Below are 11,762 nucleotides of genomic sequence, written 5' to 3' on the forward strand. Positions count from 1 at the left end.
ACTGTTGTCAGAAAAGGTGACTGGAATGATTTCAATTTTTCTGAATTTACCAAGACTAGATTTATGGCCCAGGATGTGATCTATTCTGGAGAAGGTTCCGTGTGCACTTGAGAAAAAGGTGAAGTTGATTGTTTTGGGGCAAAACATCCTATAGATGTCAATTAGGTCTAGCTGGTCCATTGTGTCATTTAAAGTTTGTGTTTCCTTGTTAATTTTCTGTTTAGTTGATCTATCCATTATTGTGAGTGGAGTATTAAAGTCTCCCACTCTTATTGTGTTACTATTAATTTCCTCTTCCATACTCGTTAGCGTTTGCCTTACATATTGCAGTGCTCCTATGTTGGGTGTATATATATTTATAATTGTTATATCTTCTTTTTGGATTGATCCCTTGATCATTATGTAGTGTCCTTCTTTGTCTCTTTTAACAGTCTTTATTTTAAAGTCTATTTTGTCTGATATGAGTATTGCAACTCCTGCTTTCTTTTGGTCTCCATTTCCTTGAAATATTTTTTTCCAGCCCTTCACTTTCAGTCTGTATGTGTCCCTTGTTTTGAGGTGGGTCTTTTGTAGACAGCATATATAGGGGTCTTGCTTTTGTATCCATTCAGCCAGTCTTTGTCTTTTGGTTGGGGCATTCAACCCATTTACATTTAAGGTAATTATTGATAGGTATGGTCCTGTTTCCATTTACTTTGTTGTTTTGGGTTCACGTTTATACAACGTTTCTGTGTTTCCTGTCTAGAGAAGATTCTTTAGCATTTGTTGAAGAGCTGGTTTGGTGGTGCTGAATTCTCTTAGGTTTTGCTTGTCTGTAAAGCTTTTGATTTCTCCTCCATATCTGAATGAGATCCTTGCTGGGTACAGTAATATAGGTTGTAGGTTATTCTCTTTCACTACTCTAAGTATGTCCTGCCATTCCCTTCTGGCCTGAAGGGTTTCTATTGATAGATCAGCTGTTATCCTTATGGCAATCCCTTTGTGTCTTATTTGTTGCTTCTCCCTTGCTGTTTTTAATATTTGTTCTTTGTGTTTGATCTTTGTTAATTTGATTAATATGTGCCTTGTGGTGTTTTGCCTTGGGTTTATCCTGTTTGGGACTCTCTGCGTTTTTTGGACTTGGGTGGCTATATCCTTCCCCATTTTAGGGAAGTTTTCAACTATTATCTCCTCAGGTACTTTCTCATGGCCTTCCTTTTTGTCTTCTTCTGGGACTCCTATGATCGAATGTTGGGGTGTTTCACATTGTCCCAGAGGTCCCTGAGGTTGTCCTCATTTCTTTTGATTCTTTTTTTCTTTTCACCTCTCTGCTTCATTTATTTCCACCATTTTATCATCTACCTCACTTATCCTATCTTCTGTCTGCATTATTCTACTCATGGTTCCCTCTAGAGTGTTTTTGATCTCATTTATTGCATTATTCATTTTTAATTGACTCTTTTTTATTTCTTCTAGGTCCTTGTTAAACATTTCTTGCACTTCTCAATCTTTGTCTCCAGGCTATTTATCTGTAACTCCATTTTGTTTTCAACAGTTTGGATCATTTTTATTATCATTACTCTAAATTCTTTTTCAGGTAGATTCCCTATCTCCTCCTCTTTTGTTTGACTTGGTGGGAATTTTTTCATGTTCCTTTACCTGTTGGGTATTTCTCTGCCTTTTCATCTTGTTAGATTGCTGTGTCTGGAGTGGGCTTTCTGTATTCTGGTGGTCTGTGGTTCCTTTTTATTGTGGAGGTTTCACCCAGTGGGTGGGGTTGGACGATTGGCTTGTCAAGGTTTCCTGGTTAGGGAAGCTTGTGTCGGTGTTCTGGTGCATGGAACTGGATTTCTTCTCTCTGGAGTGCAATGGAGTGTCCAGTAGTGAGTTTTGAGATGGGTCTATGTGTTAGGTGTGACTGGGCAGCCTGTATGTTGACACTCAGGGCTGTGTTCCTGCATTGCTGGAGAATTTGCGTGGTATGTCTTGCTCTGAAACTTACTGGCTCTTGGGTGGTGGTTGGTTTCAGTGTAGGTATGGAGGCTTTTGGACGGTCTCTTATTACTTAATGTTCCATGTAGTCAGGAGTTTTCTGGTGTTCTCAGGTTTTGGGCTTAAGTCTCCTGCCTCTGGATTTCAGTTTTATTCTTCCAGTAGTCTCAAGACTTCTCCAACTATACAGCACTGATAATAAAACTTCTAGGTTAATGGTGAAAAGATTCTCCACCGTGAGGGACACCCAGAGAGGTTCACAGAGTTACATGAAAAAGAGGAGAGGGAGGAGGGAGATAGAGATGAGCAGGAGGAGAAAAAGGGGGACTCAAGAGGAGAGAGACAGATCTACGCAGTTATCTGTTCCCAGAGTGTTCTCCGTAGCCCAGACACACCCAAAGATTCACAGAATTGGATTGGGAAGAGAAGGGGTAGGGAGGAAATAGAGGTCTTCTGAGGTAGAAAACAGAGAGTAAAAAGTGGGAGAGAGTAATCAACACACTCCTGAATAGAAATGGGAACTGAATATTGGATTCTTAAATGTCCAAAATTTATATCACATACTGAAAAACAAAGATTAAAAATCTAGCATAGAGGTTAGACTCTTTAAAATACAATATTAAAAACAAAAACAAAAACACCAAAAAAAAAAATTAGAAATATATATGAAGTTCAGTTTAAAAATAGGGCTTCTCTCCTTTTTTTTTTGCAAGGTTATAGTGAAATGAAAATGAAAATTATGGAATAATAGAGGAGTATTAGAGGACTTTAAAAGAAAATAAGAGAGAAAAACAAGAAAAAGAAAAAAAGCAAAAAAGAAAAAAAAACAAGAAAAAAATTTTTTTTCCTAATTAAAAAATCATAAAAATATATGAAAATGAAAGTTAAGGAGTAATGGGGGAGTAATAGGGAATTTTAAAAGAAAATAAAAGAGAAAAAAATAAAAAGAAAAGGAAAGAAAAAAAATTAGGAATATCTCTGGAGCTGCTGTGGTCAGTGTGGGTTCAGTTCAGTTTCAGATAGCTCTTCATTCCAGCTTACACTTCTCGACATCTACAGGCCCCTTCCGATGTAGTCGGTGTTACCTACAGGGATTTTAATCTGTTGCACCGGTCCTTTCTGAAGCGGTTCCCTTTGTTTATTTGGCTTCTGTTTGCCGTCTCTTCGGAGTCTAATTTCCGCCCTGACACAGGCGGGCGGAGGTGATCTCTTATTTAGGTTCGCTAGTTCAGTTCAGTCCTGCTACGGGGAGGGCGGGGCGCTGCAGACAGATATCGCTGTGTGTGGGTAGCACTCACCGTGTTCCGGCCACACTGGGTTTGCCCCTGCTCACGGGTGTCTGTGCTTTCCCCGTCTACACTGCTCAGGCTCCCGGCTGCTCTATAGGGAGCGTGCCCTGCGTTGCGTGCGGTTCCAGTTTTCGGGTACTCCACAAAAGCGTGGCTCAGGCAGCCAGGAGCTTGACAGGCGCACTCTCCCCAGGTGCGGTGCACCCTCTCCCCTCTGCAGCCCCAGCCTCAGTTTCTGCGCGCGCCTGTCGGGTGCCAGCGGCTTGTGTTTGTTCTCAGGAGCTGGCCTCTAGCCGCGACCCTCCCGGCGGCGGATGTCGACCATCCAGAATCTCAGGGAGTCTTTGGATAGAAACTGGAGGCCTGTTTGCAGTGTGGGAGGGGATGCCGTCTCTGGGGCCGAGTTTGCCCCTTTCCCCTCCCCCCTGCCTCCTGCCTCCGGCGGGGATGGGCCAGTCTGCCGCAGGCTAGCTCTTCTCTGGAGTTTCTCAGTCCCTTTGTTTTGCGAACGGCCGGCAGTGTGTTTGGCCCGGTCAGTTTTCTCCCTTGCTATCCCACAGTTTAAAAGAGCTCCGTCCGATTGCTCTCAGGGCCTTTGGGCCTTGTCCTTACCCTAAGCAATGCCTCTGCCCCTCTCCGTTCCGCCCCCACTTGCTGGTGGTGGATGCGGGCGTCTGGGGTACTTTTCTGCTGGGAGTTGCTTTTAGGCACGTAATCTGTGGGCCTTATTTAATTTTTCCTCCCAGTTAGGTTGCCCTCCAAGATTCGAAAACTTCCCCCAGACCCGCCAGTGCGAGGGTTTCCTGGTGTTTGGAAACTTCCTCTATTAAGACTCCCTTCCCGGGACAGGTCTCCATCCCTAGCTCTTGTTGTCTCTCTTTTTATCTTTTATATTTTGCCTACCTCCTTTCAAAGACAATGGGTTGCTTTTCCGGGCACCTGATGTCCTCTGCTAGTGATGATATATGATGTGTTTTTACAACAGAAAAAGATACAAGAAAAGTTACATAGCTGATGGAAAGCTGGTGTTCAGTAACGATAAATCAAAGAAGGAAGGATATGTCATTTGAAAATAGTAAAAATGTAAGAGCATTGTTTTCAGTGGGATCTATTTCCTCTCCTTCCACCAGAGAATAGGAAATGGTCAACTGTTGGAGGAATACAGTGGGACAATGTATATGGGAGATGTAGTAAAAATCTCTAAGGTTAGAGAGTATAGCAGAGTCACCCCATTATGTTCTAGATTGACACAGGAAACTGCACATTTGACTAGCTTATTCAGGTATGGAATCATAAACAAAATGATTCCTGCTAAATTTCAGCAATTAGTTAATACCAATGCCTGCTTATTTAACTTCTATGCAGAGTACATCATGAGAAATGCTGGGTTGGAAGAAGCACAAGCTGGAATCAAGATTGCTGGGAGAAATATCAATAACCTCAGATATGCAGATGACACCACCCTTATGGCAGAAAGTGAAGAAGAACTAAAGAGCCTCTTGATGAAAGTGAAAGAGGAGAGTGAAAATGTTGGCTTAAAGTTCAACATTTAGAAAACTAAGATCATGGCATCTGGTCCCATCAGTTCTTGGCAAATAGATGGGGAAACAGTGGAAGCAGTGGCTGACTTTATTGTTTTGGGCTCCAAAATCACTGCAGATGGTGACTGCAGCCATGAAATTAAATACACTTACTCCTTGGAAGGAAAGTTATGACCAACCTAAATAGCATATTCAAAAGCAGAGCCATTACTTTGCCAACAAAGGTCTGTCTAGTCAAGGCTATGGTTTTTCCAGTGGTCATGTGAGGATGTGAGAGTTGGACTGTGAAGAAACTGAGTGCCGAAAAGTTGATGCTTTTGAGCTGTCGTGGTTGGAGAAGACTCTTGAGAGTCCCTTGGACTGCAAGGAGATCCAACCAGTCCATCCTAAAGGAGATCAGTCCTGGGTGTTCATTGGAAGGACTGATGCTGAAGCTGAAACTCCAATACTTTGGCCACTTCATGCGAAGAGTTGACTCATTGGAAAAGACCCTGATGCTGGGAGGGATTGGGGGCAGGAGGAGAAGGGGACAACAGAGGATGAGATGGCTGGATGGCATCACTGACTCGATGGACATGAGTTTGAGTAAACTCTGGGAGTTGGTGATGGACAGGGAGGCCTGGCATGCTGTGATTCATGGGGTCGCAAAGAGTTGGACACGACTGAGCGACTGAACTGAACTGAACTGAATGCCTTCTAAGAAAAAATTTAAATATTATAAGTTTAGATGTGGTTTCAGAGACGATAAATACACCTTAACCATTGAAGAATTCATCATTTGACTATAGATTATCACTTTGCATGACCTGCTCACTCATTAGCATATAGCTGTACTGCTTAAGTATCAATTTTTGGTGTAAGTCTCAGTACTTCATTGTAAAATCAAATATATTTTATCCTTTCTTCCTCCGCATTCCTATGGTATTATCAAACTATGTCTGTTTATCTACTAAAAGGAACTTTTCTCTGGAACCATGACTGTTTTCTAATGCCAGAGAATAAGTTTAACAAGAGAGCAAACGTGACTTCGAATTGGATCTATTCTTTATGCTCTAACCTCTATGTCCGGTTGCTTGTGCCTATTAATGTGAGCTCTGTACCTCTGTAAAAGAATGTTGCCTGAAGAACAGCCCTTTCTCAAGGACTGCCGGCCGGTTTTGGTCTTTAACGCCACAGCAGTTTTCATAGGTATGGAGATTAAAAGTTACAAAACAGAAAGTAACAATAGTCTTGTTGGAGGTTTCGAGGAGCATTATGATCAGACCCATGCAGACAGCGAGTGCAAAAACAAAGAATTGTCACATGGTCTCTGAGTTCTGGCCAGCACCAAGAAGTCTTCAGCAAACAGCCATAGCTGCTCCACTTTTTGCATAAAAGAAGTCTCATATCCAATTAGGGCAAGAGGCTTCTCTCAGACATTAGTCCTCCATCTTCTCAAACAGTTCATTTTCCAAAGTCACTATTCCTTGCTCCAACACTTCATCTCTTGATTTATTGGCCTGTTGTATAGTGAACAGTACAAGCTTATACTCAGTATCATGATTACATGGATATATACTAAAGGAATAAATGAATGTTTGATGTAGTTTAGTCTTCACATTCTTGGCTTCCCAGGTGGCACTAAAGGTAAAGAACCCACCTGTCAATGCAGGTTAGACATAAGAGATGTGGGTTCGAACCCTGGGTCAGGAAGATCCCCTGGAGGAGGGCTTGGCAAGCCACTCCAGTATTCTTGCCTGGAGAATTCCATGGACAGAGGAGTCTGGGAAGCTGTAGTCCATAGGATCACAAAGAGTGGTACATGACTGAAGCAACTTATCACATATGCATGCTTCTTATTTGCACTGGGGAGGAAATCACATTGCAAAAATTAAAGTCTTCTGAACACCAACGGAACCTCCTGATTAACACAAGACCAAATACAAACTCTTCTAAACAGTCAATGCATTCTCTAGCTTGTTTCAGAATGAATTATACCAATATTCAAAACATTTTCAACATGACAATGAGAAAAAAGTACTGCAGAGATTTTGTGTCTGTGTGTGTGTTTAAGGTTCAAAAATTTCCACTGCAACAGAATTAGGCCAGTTAACTTTGTGCACGGGAAATACTTACTATAAATATCTTCCTAGATACTTTTAAGTATTTGCAGTTATGGTCAATAAGTGTGTCAGCTAACAGAGTCCTAATTTAACATTTGTCTAAAGTTCAATCACTAAAATGTGTATCAACATTGCTAAAAATAACTTTTACAATATAAAATTGCTTTTATTTTGATGATAACACTGTAACGGCAGAAAGTTAAGAGGAACAAAAGAGCCTCTTAATGAGGGTGAAGAGTGGAAAAAGTTGGTTTGAAACTCAACATTCTAAAAACTAAGATCATGGCATCCAGTCCCATCACTTCATGGCAAATAAGGGGGAAAAGTGGAAACAGTGACAGATTTTCTTTTCTTGGACTCCAAAATCACTGCAGACAGTGACTTCAGCCATGAAATTAAAAGACACTTGCTCCTTGGAAGGGAAGCTGTAACAAACTGAGACAGCATGTTAAAAATCTGAGACATCACTTTGCTAGCACAGGTCCATGTCACCAAAGCTATGGTTTTTCCAGTAGTCATGTAAGATGTGAAAGATGGATCATAGATAAGGTTGAGCAGAGAAGCATTGATGCTTTCGAGCTGCGGTGCTGGACAAGAATCTTGAGAGTCCCTTGGACTTCAAAGAGATCTAACCAGGCAATCCTAAAGGAGATCAACCCTGAATATACATTGGAAGGACTGATGCTGAAGCTGAAGCCCCAATACTTTGGCCACTGTATGCAAAGAGCTGTGTCTTTGGGAAAGACCCTGATGATGGGAAATATTGAGAGCAGGAAGAGAAGTGGGCAACAGAGGGTGAGATGCTTAGATAGCATTGCTCAGTATGAGCAAACTCTGGGAGATGGTGAAAGACAAGGAAACCGGGCATGGTTGCAGAGTCGGACACAACAACAAGGGAAAATATAAAGAGTTTTTGTTTGTTTTTAAAAATTTTGACTTTGAATGCTAGACTCAACAAAATTATCAAGCTGTCAATAGACTTAATAAAGTATGCTACATAACATCTTTCCTGGAAAAAAAAAATCATCATTTGATACACTTCCTTCTTCTTGGTAACACTTCTTCACTTGCCCAGCAGGACACTGGCCTCTGTGGTTTTCCTTCACCTCAATGGTGTTGTATCCACAGTATTTTTTGTTGATCCCTTCAATTCTCCCCAATTTTGCAGTATTGGGGGTACCACCAGGGTTAAGTCTAATGCCACTTGTCCATCAACATTCTCTCTCTTAATAATCTCATTTAGTTCCTTAATTTTATATGCTATTGAAGTGAAGTGAAGTGAAAGTCACCCAGTCATGTCTGACTCTTTGCAACCCCAGACTGTAGCCAGCCAGGCTCCTCTGTCCATGGAATTCTCCAGTCTAGAATACTGGAGTGGGTAGTCGCTCCCTTCTCCAGGGAATCTTCTCAACCCAGGATTGAACCCAGGTCTCCCGCATTGCAGGCAGATTCTTTACCATCTGAGCCACAAGGGAAGCCCAGAATACTGAAGTGGGTAGTTTATCCCTTCTCCAGTGGATTTTCCCGACTCAAGAATTGAACTGAGATTTCCTGCATTGCAGGAGGATTCTTTACCAGTTGAGCTATATTAATCCCCATAAACTCACCTGTAGCCCAGAGCTTTCTCTCTAATTGCATTGAGTTACATCCTAGGAATCTGGAGTTGGATATCTAATGGATATCTTGATTTCATTCATCCAAAATGGAGGTGTTAACGTATCTCCAAAACTGCTTTATCCAAAGTCTTTCCACATTTCACTTGATAAGTCTCCCTTTCTCCTGCTCCATAAAATCTGGAGTCACTCTCAGCTGTCCATTATCTCTCATATCCCACACCAGTCTGTCAGCAAATGTTAATTTCGTCTTCAAAATACACCCATAACCCAGGTACCTCTGATGATCCCCAAGGCTATCACACTGCTTGGAACCTCCATCATCTCCTCCTTATTTTATTATTATTGCATCCTAAATTTCATCTTGATTCTTTTTTGTTGTTGTTTGTTTGGTCCATGCCACATACCATGTGGGATCTTAGTTCCCTAGAAGGGATGGAACCCCTGTCCTTGCAGTGGGACTGCAGAGTATTAACCACTGGACCCCCAGGGAAGTCCCTAGAGAAGGGAAACCCTACAAATCAAATTTCCCCAGACTTAAGCCCAAATTTGCCCTCCACGGTCCTTTGTCAACACAGAAACCAAACTGATCCTCTAAAACTAAAATACAAGCCAGATCAAGTTCTTCCTCTGTTCTTAAGCCCCACAGGGGTTTTCCATTTTCTTCAGAGGAAAAGCCGAAGTCCTTACAATGACCTACAGGTATCATATGGTCTCACCTGGTCACCTTGCCGTGTCATTTACTCAGCTCCAGTGGTTTTCACCTTCTCACTGTTTCTGGAACATACCAGCCATACTTTTATTTTCATTGGCTCATCCTTCTCCCCAGAACTCTCTTTCATAGGGGGATATTGCCTAACTCTCTTATCTTTTTGATATTCTGTGGGCTAAATCTCTCACCCACTCCTAGTCTTTGCTTACTATGTCTGATCTTCACCATTTTATTTAAGACAACACTCCACACCTCTATCCTTCACATCCTTCACCTTTTCTTACCTTTTTATCTCTCCTTCGTACTTATTTGGGGAAGGAAATGGCAACGCACTCCAGTACTCTTGCCTGGAAAATTCCATGGATGGAGGAGCCTTGTAGGCTACAGTCCATGGTGTCACAAAGAGTTGGACATGACTGAGCAACTTCACTTTCACTTTCATGCTTATTACCTTTTACACATTTACTTATTTTTATTCTTTATTGTTACTCTGTTTGAGAATGTAAACTCTATGAAACCTGGGATCATCCTGTATTCTCTTCACTGATGTATCCCAAGAGACAAAAATATTGGTGGAAATTGTACGTCAATAACTATTCAATGAATAATTGCTTCTGAACTTCAATGGAACACAAGTATAGAGTAAGAGTATCTAAAGAAATGTTGTTCTAAAATATATGTGGGACATGTGGGGACAAAATTATGGTGGGGAGCTTTGCCCTGGCACACATTATACTTGTGAGGTTCACTTGATTAAATATTCACTAGGATATAACAGACTAAACAAATATTAGGGCCGATTTATGAGCTTTGTGAATTGTGCACCTCATAGAACACATAATTTCTTTAAAAAAATACAGAGTTAAATATTTTGTAATTATTTTAGAAATTACTAAAACAGTTTAAATAAAAATCTCAGTAGTTGGAAGAAAGAAAAATCACTTCTCTAAATATTTCTTGAACTGAGAAGAATTTCAAATGATAGCTACAGAGTATTTATATAAAAAAATGATTGTGTCAGCATAATCTAAATGTGTATCTTGTGGCCCAAGTCCTACCCAGAACAAACACCACTGTCTCAAATGCTTTCATTATTGATGAGCAAGCTAAATTTTTAAGAGATCTACACACTTATTTAGGATCACACAGTTCAGGTGGCTGGATTAGGACTTGAACATACTTATCTTCTCATTTCGCTGAGCAAAAGTCAGTAAAGAGACAAGGTTTGTTGAAAGGGAAGTTTGCTTTATTTCAGAGGCCAGCTACCAGGGAGCAGGGGTGGGGATGGGGAGACTCCTATTCAAAGGCTGACTCCTTGTTACTGACAATCAGGGACAAGGGCTTTTATAGATTGAGGGGAAGGTACTACATGTAGGAACAGTGCAGTCAGCTCTGATGGTCATCATGAAATTGGTCACTGACAGTCTGACCAGTGTCACCTTGATTGTTTCAAGGACCATTAATCTTCAATTCCAGGGTTGGATTGTTTCCATTTCCTTGAGGCCATTTTTCAGAACTGTGCCAGCTTACGTCATGACTACAGTCTGTTCCTCATGTAGTTAACTTCTCCACTTGGGGTTTCAGGATATGTAACACAGCTCACAGCATATGGCTTGGAATAATATCTACAGCCTTGGTGGAAGAACTAAGGGTTCTGGGAGGGGAGGACAATAGGGCCCTGCTCCATTTCAGTCTTGCTTATAAGCTTAGACGCTGACTTCCAACAGCAAGCCTCCCAAGAACTTCTCAGTGTAGGTTGAAGCAACACTGGCTTTCATGATCTAGCAAGAGATGTTATGTTGGTTGAAAACATATTCAAGGACAGTGGGCACAGACCTCTGTTCTCAATGGCAAATGTCAAAGAAACTGGAGGTTACATTTTTAAATTGATGCTAAAATTTAAGGAAACAAGTCACTATCCATAATGCAGGACATTCTACAATAAAATTGACGTAGACTCCTTAATACATGAATTCCAAGGTAAATGAGCAAGAGTAGGGGGACAATTCTTTAATAAAACACACCAAAGTTATGTTGGAGACAAGTAAACAAGAATCCAAATGGATTCACTTGTGCTAAGCACCATGTCACTAAACCAAGATTTAATTACAGTTTATTCCTAGGTTTCTTTTAAACAGTGACAGTAACCAAACGCGAAGTGTAAACTTTGATCAGCTCCTGCATTGAGGAGCAAAGGGGTTCTAAAAAACCTTTTGGAAGGACTTGGATGTAAAATATATGTTAGAATATATATTAAAATATTTTGATTTCCTTAGATTTATTTACATATGCAACTTACTAATCACCACATTCAGAAAAAAAGGTAATAGAAAGCAAGTGAGAAGAGGTAAAGGCTATACGGGTAAACTGTAATAATTGTTGGATCTAGGTGAGGAAAACAGTGGTATTGAACAAACTGTTCTTGAAGCTTTTTGTGCATGTGAAACTGCTTTTATTGTTGCACGATAGTCACAAGGTGGCGATAGACTCACTTATGAGTTCGTACAGGAACACTCCTGTGAAAGAGTCCAGAA

This window comes from Odocoileus virginianus, unplaced genomic scaffold (assembly GCF_023699985.2).
Source record: "Odocoileus virginianus isolate 20LAN1187 ecotype Illinois unplaced genomic scaffold, Ovbor_1.2 Unplaced_Contig_11, whole genome shotgun sequence".
NCBI lineage: Eukaryota > Metazoa > Chordata > Mammalia > Artiodactyla > Cervidae > Odocoileus > Odocoileus virginianus.